This window comes from Mesitornis unicolor, unplaced genomic scaffold (genome assembly GCF_000695765.1).
Source record: "Mesitornis unicolor isolate BGI_N332 unplaced genomic scaffold, ASM69576v1 scaffold3240, whole genome shotgun sequence".
Lineage (NCBI taxonomy): Eukaryota > Metazoa > Chordata > Aves > Mesitornithiformes > Mesitornithidae > Mesitornis > Mesitornis unicolor.
In genome coordinates, this window is record NW_010160083.1 from 24485 (window position 1) to 37846 (window position 13362).

A 13362-nucleotide genomic window follows, 5' to 3' on the forward strand; every position below is an offset into this window, starting at 1 on the left:
ATCTCTAAAAGATCTGAATACTTGAATGTTTCAAATTTGAAGGCTGAAGGAAGCTGCACACTTATTTGGAAGCATAAAGGTGAGCAAGTGGGTATGAATTCATACCTTTAGCCTGATTTCTGCAGTGGATAACGACTAGGTACTTTTTCTGCGACTTTTTATACTTACAGCAGTAGCTGGAGCAAATACATGGCAATACCAATTGCCTCCAGGGTTTCTCTCAGACTTGCCCAAAGAGAACTCTGTTTTTAAGACAGTAATGTGTAAAGTCTGAACATTATCTGTGATAAATTACATTATTTAGAACTCGAGATACTATGTCTGGAGTGAGAAAATGTCTCTTCATTACCTTTTTGTGCTGAAGGGAGAACTCATCAAGGTGGGACACCTGATGGAAGCATTGATACTGTTTACAGTAAAGATCTTCACAATGCTCTGCTCCAGGCAATGGGTACCAGTAGAAGTGTTTTAATTATGGTGGTGTTGGATATTTGGTATGGTCTGATATGCAATAATAAATAGCTCTCAGTAGAGCAAAAATCTGTGCTGTTACATGCTTGAAAAATTCTGCAATGTCTCTCTCAATAGTCTTTTAGATCTACCAGAAAATGGAGAAGGAATGCATTTGGGATGTGCCATAGGGAGTGTGTGTGCTACTGAGTAAAAGATAAAAATGGCTTTTTTAACAGGCAAAACCAGTATTTCTTGGAAACAGAGGTGGAGAAGGAGCCTTATTTGGACAAATGTTCAGGAGGGCATTAAATACTTAGCACAGTCAAGCAAAATAACAAAAGTCACACAGGAATCTGAATACCAATCTCTGTTTCATTTGGGATTTTTTCCCTTTTTTTAAAGTACCTGTTTGCATGTTATTGACTCAGTTTCCCACAGGTGTTGCTTATGTGTGACTTCAGCAAATTATTTTATATCTGCTGCCCCACAGAGAACTAGGCTTCACAGGAAGAAAAGATTGATAGAAGTAAGGGAGAAAACCTGCGAAATCACTGTTGTGTTCATGCACATCGTGGCATCCTGTTTTTCTTGGCTGGGACAAACTATAGAAAGTGAGCTTGATTTTTTTATTTCCAGAAATCGGGGATCTTTTGATGACATCTTCTGGATGGTTACACGATAGTGAGACTGCATCCCACTTATAATACTGCTTTGTGACCTTGACCTTGCTATTGGCATCAATGGGCTCAAGTCTCTTTTCTTCACAGGAGAACAGAATCTTCCTCGTGTCTGAGTATGGAGTTACCTTACTAAGAATAGTAAAACCTGAACAGTACTTGAGGTGAACTATGTTTTGCTTATTGAAAACTGAAGAGAAGCAGATGAAAAAAAGCATAAAAGAAGATATTTTCAAGTTGATAACAGCTAATTTACCATGGATTAAACTCCTGCTCTGTGCCATGTACTTCCCTCTAGAAAAGTGAGCTCAATTACATTAATTTTTAGGTATGTTAATTTGTTACATGTTTCCATATACACGAATGGTATAAAATGAGTAATCACTTAAATATGTGAATGAATGAATTCTTTATTCAAAGAATGAATAAATAGTCACCTAAACGAGGTACCTGGACATCGCGGTTCTGGTAAGTGAACAACTGTTGTTCTTTTAGCAGCTTGTTATGCAAGGAGCTAGCTTGATGTCCAAGATGCAGACCTAAATCCTATTTGTGTTTTTTGGTTTTTTTTGTCTTTATCACATTAATTATCTGCTTCCTCAGTCCTATTTCAAGAGGTGTTAATATTGCCATAGTTAGGCAAGGGTAGTAATAAACAAGGGACATGACTAATAGGTACTTTGTGCCTGTCAATTTTCCTGTGGCTTGATCTTAAAACTAAAATTAAAATTGAGAAGTTAGTATTACTCTACTAAACCAATCTATTGATTTTTTTAAAATTAAAATTACATGTGTTGTCAAAGTTACCCGTTGATTGTTCTTACAAAGACACATATAAAATTATTCATTTGTAGGGCTGCCATAAATTTTAGACTGATGTTTTATGTTTCTGATTATTGCTTGACTTGCAGCTACTTGGATCTGTCATTTGAAAAGGCAATGATAATAAGCAGAAATTTCTTTTTAGATAGCTGTCTACCCAGGTGATTACTGTGCCAGGTATTCTCATTGAAAAGAGCACTTAAAAAAACCTGTATGGTCAAGTATGTGTGCATACAAGTCTAAAACTTTAAGTAATCTGCAGTGAAATGGCACACAGCTGTTTTTATAGTGGGTTTATATGGATATTAGGTTGGCTAGACAGCATCAGCTGCAGTTATTTTCTGCCAAGATTTTGGTTTAGGATTAGTAATTTACCCTTTCAATGAATATATATATATTTTTTTTAAAAAAAGTATTGAGCTGGAAAGGCATTGCTTAACAAAAGGTAATTGAACAGATGAAGGGGGTGCCACAGTGGGCTATTGATAGCACCCCGTTTTCTTGCTTTCCCCTCTCCTAGTCCTAGTTTTCCAACGCAGATCATTACTTTTGGGTGTGTTGGAACAGCATTCCATGCATATTTTTAATTGTTAACAGTTTTTTTGAAGTGTAAAAGTGTCAATTTAAAATAACATGCCAGTGTACTTAACATGCTCTTTATTCTAATATGTCATTGCTATAACTTTTAACATTTTTATCAGTATTTGGTTGCTTTTGCTGTGTTTAGTGTTCATTTAACATTACAATTAGCATTTTGAGGTTTTTGGAGGAAGTGTGGTTTTGAATTTATGCAAATAGAGTAAGTTACTGTACTTTGAACTGTTACCAGTACAACTGTGCTGTAGCTCAAACACCGTCAATTATAGCAATATAATTCTAAGTTATATTCAAGAGCAATGCAATTGTCCATCCATGGACATGAGAGACAAAGGTAAATCAGCTCCTTTAGATGAAAGGAATAAAGAGGAAAAGGTATATCTAAGGTAAACAAAGCAACAGTAATTTCGTCTGTGCCACGGAACAGAAAACTCACATGTTAGTTCTCCTTTATCTCCAGCATTGTCTTGGTGCCCAACTTTTGATGTGTTTCTCAGATTTCGTGTGTTTTCTTTGTATTCCTGTAATTTTATTCATCCCCAAACAGTAGCATGTCAAAGGTGTCGGCGTGACTCCAGTTACAGGTGTATTGTTTTGGAATGTTTAGAGATTGATATGCCGGAACAAATGTTCATGTTGCAGGTAAGAAAAAAGGAGAGAGAATATTTGCAGTTTTAGAGCTTGCATGGGGAGGCAATACCTGTTTCTTAAGGAAGCTACAAAATTAGATGGAAATCATAGATGTATCAGGTTGGAGGGCTTCCAGGAGGCCTTGCTCTGTGATTTTCCCAGGTCTGGGAGTGAGGGTGACTGGCACGGTGTTCCCTGTGTTGTCCTTGCTGTAAGATTTACCTTTCTGAAATCGCTGGGGAACTTCCCCAGGCTTCACAGGCTTTCAAGGACAGTAAGGAGCAGCCTCATGATGCTGCAGCCAGCTCTTCCAGTGTTCTCAGGTGTGTCCTGTCTGCTCCGATGGACTTGTATGAGTTGGAGCACAGGCTATGGTATGATGGGAAGTGTTAAACATAGAGGAAATTGGTAAGTTTTCTCACCTATGGAATAAACATGAACAAGTCTAAAATTAACTTTTATTTTGCTCATTAAAAAAAAAAGCCACACTAACTACTACACTGAGGAACATCTGACTTTTATCAGATGTTTTAGCCTAATATTTTCAAGACAGCCGGGGTACTTTTGGTGCGGGCATGTGGAGGGGACCAGTGGGGGTGTAAATGTGGAGAGGGAAAGGTGAGCTGAGTGGCAGATGGTTATTTGAGATACTCCAGCTGTGGAACTCACTCCCTCTAGCAATTTTGTTTTCCTGCCCCCCCATATGTTTGTAGAGAGATTTTTAATGTGGTATTTCCTGAACTGTGGACCATTTCTGGATTATCTATGGCTGTTTGAATTGATCAATGTAAGAGCTGCTTGTGTATTTTTTGTGACGAGCTGACCTACTGTTTCAGTCTATGTAAAAATACATATTAAAACACAAGCATAATGTAAAGAAAATCATGTAGGTGATTTCAATAGCTTGTGTACAAAGAATAATATTATTTTGCAAAGAAAATACAAAAGTGGTGGTCTGGGATAACATAACCAACTTAGTGTAGACCTCTGGGGCTGCCAATAAGTTTGCAAACTTAAAGGTAATTGATCGTGTTTGTAACGTGTGTGTTTCTTTGCGGCATCTGTATTTAGCCAGTGTAATTCCCCATGACAAACTATCACTGAGCCAGGTTTTAAATTGGTGTTTAAAATAGAGGGTTTTTTTAAAATAAGGATAATGAAGTTATCCATAGTTAAAATAGATGATAGGGAAGGATCATGGGAGATGGAAGCCTCATGCTTCAGAAGTTAGGCCAAGAACTTTGAGCCAACTGCTGTTCATTAAAAACATTGCTGCTCCTTTCTCAGTTGCCTCCAGTCTGGGCCGCTGTTGGCAACCAGGAGAATCAAAGTTCTGACTCACTGTTGCAAATCCCAGATGCTTCCCATAAATTGAGGCCTGCAGTGGCTGACTTCTTAAAATTAACTTTTATTCAATTTTCTTCTTCAACTGCTAAAAGGCTGTTGAACTGCACAGCTTGTGGTTATTATGGTTTTTGTCCAGCTAACATTATTTTTCATGTACTTCAGTACAAACTGTAGGTTTCTTTCATTAATATATACCCATTTTCATACCCTGCTGTGTTACAGTTCCTGAGCTATAATACATATATATGGCTGTGGTTCAGTATAAGCTTGGATGATGACTCAATGGGCTGTTAATAACTCCTGGTGTATTTTATTGACGTTACTTTCTTAAAAAAATCATATTAGCTATAGACTACGCATGTTGCCTAAGAGGCCAGTAGTTATAGTAGTTGTGTGTAATTTTGCACATTGCTTTTGAATGCATTTAGCTAATTTTGTAGCAATAGCTAATGCTTGGCACCCATGAAGGTTTTTTTAAATTCATCTGGCATGTTCCCATTCAAATACCCATTTAATGTGGTCACCAACTATGGAAATAGTTAAACAATACTGTAAATGGACATGTTTTCTTTGTTGGGATGTTCGCTGACACACTGAATTCTTTTCATTAAGTAATTTGACCGCAAGCATCTCTTTACTTTGGAAAAAGAAGAGGAAAAAAGCTTTAGCAAATAGATTTTCTCTCAGTTTTCATATTTGCAGTGCTTATATAGGGGGATATAATTAGAATTTCAGGATAAATTACACAAAGTATTGGATGAAAATCAAGACTAAAATAAACATTTAGTTCCTCTTTTTTGCATTTGACCATTACACACAAACACTTGGTTATAAATAGATACTTCATCCATGTTGGAGTAACATTTCATGTTCAAAGTAGGATTCTGGAAAAGAAAATCCTTTTTACAGTGATTAAAGGAATTATGCAATTTGAAACCTTCGGTTAGTTTATGAATCTTTATTACAATTGGATTACTTTTATATGCTCTGTAATAAATACCAAAAAGCCCTCTGAAGTAAAACATGTTCCAGCTGAATAATTCTTACTGAGAGAATGTGCAACTGCAGTTGATTTTAGCTTTTGGTAATCTTGCATTACTAGGATATCTACATACTACTAGTGTACACAATAGCTACTGTTACAAGAATAAATACCATTGACATGTATACTGTCAACCTGATGGATGTAAATAATCTGATTAATTTGATGTTAGCACTTAGCTTGCTTGAAAGAAGTGGAAGCATTGAAGTTCTGAGGGTAACACAGCACCACTCTGTGTCTACTGTCCTTATTCAGAATTTGCTGCTGCATGTAGGGATCACTAGAAAGTATATTTTAAAAATTTTTCATGATAGTCAGTCTCATGCATCTGATCTTGAAGAATGTTAGTGCCTTTCTGAATGTCATCTGTTAACCATGAAAATACTGGTATACAAATGCACGAAATTGCTGTGACTTAATACCTACCTTCATCTACAGAGAAGATTCAAGGCAGTGCATGGAGCAGCAAGACAAAGTTTTTAGCTATTGCTCTCAAGCTGGTTTCGAACAGTGACACTTAATTCCTGCATGATCAAGTCCGCTGGACTTATATCTTACCTGAAGCGCAGCAGGTTTTCTGTAAGTGCTGTCAGGCTCTCCTAATTGTATGCATCTTCCACACATTGAGAAAGAATAGAAAATACCTTTCTTTGCTCAGTAATTTTCTGGTCTGAACCAAGAAGATCAGTGCTGAAGTTGACACCCATGAGCTAAATAGGAAGAAATTACTAAAAACAATAAATGCCAGGAAGTGCTAGTTTAATTTGAAGCTGTACTCCAGATCCTGTTGTGCTGTCACTCTGTGAACAATGAGAAAATCAACCAGCATTTGACATACCGGGAGAAATTTCTGTGACCTGTCTGCGTAATGAAACGTGTCCACGGCGCATACTGCTGCGGTGTTCTTTGGCGTTATGAATGACGTAGAGAGTTCCCTACAAATGTGTGCACCTAACTTTTTATTCATGTCAGTAATGCTATTGATGTCATGGAAATGATTCATAAACTCAATTAACTAAAAGTTCAGTACAGCTACATTTGGGTCCATTGGTTTGAATCCCAAAACGGTAAGCTCCCGGGAGGCAAGAACCAGAGATCAGCATCTTTAATGTCATTTATAGTACAAACCTGATCCTTGAAGTGGACTTCCTTTGTCTGCTTCCTGATTTAATATGTGTAGAATGTATTGCTTTTTCCTTATATGATCATTGCCTTTAGTTTCAGTAAAAGGAGAAACTGAGTACTATGCAAACTTCACAGTCTAATTTTCTGATGGGCAGCTGACATTCTTTACCTGCACTCAAAGGAAAAATGACACCATTTATCCCTTGGTTTCCCTCTGTCTTTGAGAGCTGACAGTTTGTCAGGTTAAAGGTGCAGCTTTTATGCTATTCAGATTATTGCAAAATATTTTAGAGTAATTCAGGCTATAGTTCTTGAAAGAAGGTACAGCTTTTTATAGACACTTTCCTGTCTGTCTTTTCAACTCTAATACTTCCCCTACTTGACCAAGCATAGTTATCAGTTGTGGTTATTTATGTATTAGAACTAAAAAGACAAGAATAAAATGTACTTTCTGAAATGTGATGGGAACCAACTTTTGTCCCTTTGTCCATCTTCTGTCTGTCCACAGAACTGTTCATTAATTCTGTTACCTGTGGATTCTGCTATGTAAAGCTCTACAGGACTCTTTCAAATTTGGACTGTTTTTTCATTTGTCCTAGAACATTTTGATACGGTCTGCAAACGAGTTTTTTTAAATTTTTGACAGATTTGCCCTTATCTGTTTCCTAGGTTTCCCTTCTTTCATCGTAGCCATTAAAATTTGTTTTCTATTCCTGAAATTTTCTCCTCTTCTGCAGAAGATCTTCATTGCTGATGGAAAAAGCTTCTAGTCTGGTGCTCCCAGTCCATCTCAGCCAGATCTATTGTATTTCTCTGCCTTATAAAATCCACATTTCAGGAGAATCTTGGTTTATTTCAGGTGTTCAGGCATGTGTCAAATTGCATTTTAAAAGAGAATCCCAAATTTATTGTTTCCTCTCAAAAGATAACCATGAAAATCCGTAGAAGTCTTTAGGAGTGTTGTTTGCACTTACTGGTTTTTTTTGCACTGAATATAAAGTTTCAAGAAGAACATAGGGCAAAGTAAAATTGAATGTTACTGTATTGTTTTAACAATATATAGAAGAATCAATAACTGTCTACCAAAACCTGTAGATAACCCTGAAACTGCTTCATTTCCTTTCTTTCTGAGCACTTAAACCCATCTTAAATCTTTTCAATCCTCTTGTCTCTCACAATGTATTCTGGAGACATGAATTTCATGCACATTTTAGTCTCTCAAATCCTACCTAATGAAAACCACAAACAAAATCTGTAATACTGAAAGGCATGAAAAGACTCACGAGCAGCTATCTGTGCAATAAGCATCATACCAGTCCTGTGCTTTATTTAACTATTACTACACTATACTTCTATGGGATCTTTTTTTGTTTTGACTTAAAACTTACAGAAACTTTATTGGTATTAATTGTTAGTTTCACAGAGGTCAGTACTGGGTGGAGTTCTGTTTAACATCTTCATTAATGACCTGGATGATGGGGCCCGGTGTCCCCTCACCAAGTTTGCAGGTGACAAAAAGCTGGTAGGAGTGGCTGATAGACCAGAGAGAGGGTCCTGCTGCCCCCCAGAGGGACCTTGACAGGCTGGAGCTCTGTCTAGTTCTGGGCTCCCCAGTATGAGAGAGGTACAAAGCTGCTGGAGACAGTCCAGCAAAGTGGAATCACTACTAAGGTGATTAAGGGATGAGAGCATCTCTCTCCTATCAGGAAAGGCTGAGAGAGCTGGGACCATTTCACCTGGAGAAAGCTCAGGGGGAAGTTCATCCGTGTGGACGATATCTGAAAGGAAGGTGTAAAGAACGTGGAGGCAGGTGGTTTTCAGTGGTCTCAAGTGACAAGACAAGCAGCAGTGAACATAAACAGGAGACTCCATCTGGACATCAGGAAACACTTCTGCACAGTGAGGGTGACTGAACACTGGCATGGATTGCCCAGGGTGGTTGTGGCATCTCCATCATTGAAGCTATTCAAATTCTGCCTGGATGTGATCCAGGGCAACCTGCTGTAGGTGATTCTGCTTTGGGAAGGGGGGTTGGACCAGATGACCTACAGAGATCTCTTCCAACCTCAACCATTCTGAGATTCCTTGAAACAGAGAGAAAGAATCAGCTGTCCACACTGTTTTAGCTTCTGAAAGTTCTGTCAGAGATAGCAGTTGCATAGAGTTGAACTGTGTCAACAATATTATAACTACATGAAAACCCTCCTTTGGAGCATCCATACTAGGTTTTCCTGCCTACTAGTTCCCCTTGGTATCTCAGAATGTACTAGGAATTTTCTGTATGTCAAAACAAGATGGAAATTAAATAAGGAATTCAATCAGAGAAGCCCCTTTTCCCCTTGAGAATAGCGATTTAGACTCATTTCTATAAGTATTTCTAGGTCAGGCTACCAGCAACCAGTACCAGGGGATCCATCGCATTACACAGCTATAGTTCAGCTCAGGTGAGTGAAGTTACAGCCCTTGAAACCAAATGAAACAGAAGGAAAATCAGGACCCAGAGTGATTTATGTATTTTGAGCTAATCTAATCCATCTTTGCCAGAATTTGGGTAGCAGTTCAGGTTCAGTACAAATTAAAAAAAAAAAAAATCAGTCCAAAGGATTGAGTTAAAGTAGTGCTTGATCATTTATCTCTGGAAAGCCATTGTCATAATTGATAATTTATATAGGTAGTCTGGGGAGCATACCTGTGTTAATATATGGACCTCCAACTTTGTTCTTTGATGTTGGCAATGAGCCCAAGGCATGGAGAAAAACAAAGTTACAAAAACTGTGTGATAGTCAAGGCTGGTATCTTAGGCTACTGTAAATAATTTCCTCCTGGTTCTGCATCTCTCAGTGTATTTCTTGCTGCAAGGAGTGTATTTAATGAGCAAAACCAATTGAATCCATGCTGTGTCAGATTATTTGTTTCTTTTGTCCTAAAGACAATTCCAGTACCTTTCCAGGGTGATTTGTGACTGTTCTTATATGTTAAAATGCTTACTTAGCCCAAGACGTCCTAGCTTGCAGTCTGGGCTCATGAAAGAGAAAACCCACATAAAATCCATAATTATTTCGGGTAATACACAAAACAGTTGGTCTGCTTCGTTTACATTGGAACTGTGGGTCAAGAACATGTCTTCATAGGATCTTTTCTGATAACGATGCCTTTTTCTTTTGTTGAAGTTATAGCAGAAGGTGAGAGGTTAAGTTTGGTTTCAGCTTACGCACTTGTGTTTCTTTGATTCTTAACAGCTATTTTATAGTTATCCTTTGTATAACATATGTGACTCTCTTCCTGTTTAGTTTAATCTTTTCTTATAATTGTAGATAGTAATCTGGTGATTTGATTCTTGCTTTGTTTTTTTTACAGGACCTGACATCAGCCTTTAATATTGTTGAACAGGAGGTTTTTATGTACTTCTTGCCCATGAAAAAGTGTTGCTGAGTATTTTCTTCTCATATGATTAATATTTTTTGGTAGTTACCACTCAGGCTAAATGTCTTGCTTTTGCCTCAGTTCTGCCCTCTTCACTTTGACTGCTAAGTGCGTGGACATGTAGCCCATGGTAATGGGCCGATGGTAATGATTTAGGTGACAATGTATTAGTGACGAATAGAAGAGTTTTCTTGTGCTCAGACGTTTGGTTTCCCAAGGAAAGAAGATGGCATTGGACATTGGCTGCAGGGTGTAAAACCGGACATGAAGAGCTGTAGTATGATCTGCAAAACACAAGAAAATTTCTCAAGCCCATATATTTCCAACAGTTGTATCTCCTTTGTTGCTGACATCACTGAAAGTTGCAGGATGCACAAGGCTGGGATCAGCGCAGGCAGTTCAGCACCATTTTTTGAAGTTGGCTGTGTGGTCCCTCATCATCCTGCTGATGATGTCTTTTACATCAGTTGCAGATTGTTCTGCATTCAATGATTGTGCTGCAAGTGAGGCCAAGCAGACTGACTCCCTAATGAACAGGATAATGTTAGATTTGGGGGATTATCATTCTGATCCCCTATCCCGTTTGGTACAAAAATTGATAACTTGGACAGTTAAAAATATGTTTAAAAGACATATGCAGAAGGGAATATAGAATTTTACTGGGGTTTGAAGGGCAAATTATTGTTTATGAGGGAAAGTAAGTTATTCACACTGTAATGAAATGCAGGAAGCTTCAACACAAGTATCACTCATAGCTTTTAAAGAAGGATTAAGTGTGTGAGGAAAAAGCTTATTGCAAAAAACAAATTAATTCAGAAGACCTGATGCAGAAAGAGCATTTGGAAGTTTTTGAATTAGTATTTCCAGAGCACAGTGTTTATCTGTACAGAACTTAATTTGATACTACAGTGTCTTATAGTTTTGATGATTTTCTTACCCTTTCAAGTAGGTTTACTAAGAAGGAGGTGGAGTGCAAAGATTGATTTAGCTGATTGAATTGCTAGATTTTCTTCATGCTTCACAGTTTTCTTATTAGCATGGACTGACAGAGATTGTTTCCTAGCATATGATGGAGATATTTACCTAATAAATACTACTTTTAAATTTACCATATATAAAGTTGGTTGAAAAGCAGAATTGCATAGGCCCAGAGAAAAAGTAATGAAATGAAAGTTTCATAGATAACTTGGACTTGGATCCTTCTGTTCCTTTTTGCAAGAAGTACACATGTTACATTAGCATCACAAATGCAGAATATGATCATGCGTGCCAGTTATTACAAATTAAGTGCTTTTTACACGTATCATAGTGTGATTTAGTGACTTGGGATAGTGCGGTATTTGTGGTTAACTTGCTTAGCCTCAATGAGAGTGAAATGCTTAGAAGGGAGAAAGGATGGGTTTGTGGTTGAAGCATGAAATTGGAAAACAGGAGATCTGTTTCTGGTTTGATGACAGATTATTTCATTTGTGGGAAAATAATTTTCTGTTCCTTAATTTCTGCTTATGTAAACAAGAGAGTTACAGCAAGTATTGCCTGATACAGCTGAATAGAAGACTCAATTCATTAATATTTGTAGTGTGTTTTAAGACAACAAGGAGAAAGTTAATATTTAAAGAAAAATGGACTCGAAAGCAGTTACTCTTTTAATGTCTCCCTCAAATAAAAGTTACCTGACAGTAGATTGCCCTGAGGCAGTATTTTTCACTGGAGTGATTATGTCCAATTCGCAGCTACCTGTAACAATGAAGATAAATTTTAAAGTTGTTTTTGTGTGATTTCTGTCATATCTACCATCTTCTATCATTTACCATATCTACCAGCATCTGTCAGTCTAATATATCTATTACTTCTGTATTTCAGCTCTTTTTTCTCAATATTGCCTGTCCAATCAATGCGAGAGGATATTCCAGGAGCTGGTTTTGTTCTGTTTTTTCCACCAAGGAATGGTTTAGCACAAACACAGAGAATGTATTAGAAACCTGTATTTAGTCCTGCAGTTGAAGTTTTAAACACTGAGACTGCTATGCACAGTCTACCCCAAATGAAGTAAAAGTATTATTTTTCAAAGGGACAGGTCCCACGTATACAAGAAAGGTTCATTTCACTTGAGTAAGCTCCATTTCATTAGAACTGGGTTTCCTGTTGTTTACATGCTTTTTTAGTAAATGTTACTTGTTACAAGTTACACATATTGCTCACAACATCACAGCATTGGTTGTTTAGAGTTTAACACTGCACCGTATTGTTTTTTGGAGAAATGAGTACTGTACTGACCAGTATACTGAACACATTTCCTGCATGTCTTGTATAACTGTACAGTGCCAGACTTTGCATGAGACTGAAAGTCTGGGAGGAGGATCATGGCTGGTAAGTGTGGTGTCATTGGCACAATGAACATAAAGATTTTTATGGAGGAATGGAGAAGAGTGAAGTAAGCATGGTCGGAAGGGTCACTATGCTTGCATAACACAAAACACCTTTTAAGGCAAAATTTACCTTCCTATTTGCAATTGCTGCATGTGTTTTGACTTTTTCAGGCACAAGGGTACAGAATTGCTGTTCAAAATACTGTGTCTTCCTCTGTGTTTCTGCTTCAGTGTTGCTAATTTGCAGCTAAAAACCTGACCCTCATGTTGTGCTCAACCAAGTGTCTTATCAGTATCTTTGAAAAAGCTTTTTTGGACACTTGTTCTTTTGTCCATGTTCCACTTCAGCCTCTGCTTGGGAGCTGGGTATGTGCTAGTCATCTGAGTGCTTGATTTTTATTACTAATGTCCTGCTGACCATCAGGTCAGCCCACCCTATGGCTTCAACATTTGCCAGACTTTCAGACTGCTTCGCTAAACATAAGGTGGAAAAGTGCTTCTAGTAATGCTTCAAACAACTTCTCCATCTTCTATCTGTTACCTTAAGGCACACCCACGCAGCAGTGGGGTATGGAAGACAGCTTTATACACCTTCAATTTGTCAAGAGACTTGGTTCTTTGCCAGCTCACTCAGTAATCCTTCTAGTGTCCTGGGTAGGAGAAACTGCTTCGTTCAGAAAACTCCACTGGCATTTATAAAGCATTGCCAAAATAAATGAGTTCACAAATGACTGGATGGGTATAGAAGTGCAGTATGTGATCCGTCAGTGGCTGGTTAACTATTTTTTCAGGCTGATGTTCCAAAACAAATTCTAAAGGCGGCAGAAGTTAACCAAGAGCAGACAGTCTTAATTGGAGTAGGCACCGCGTCTGACCA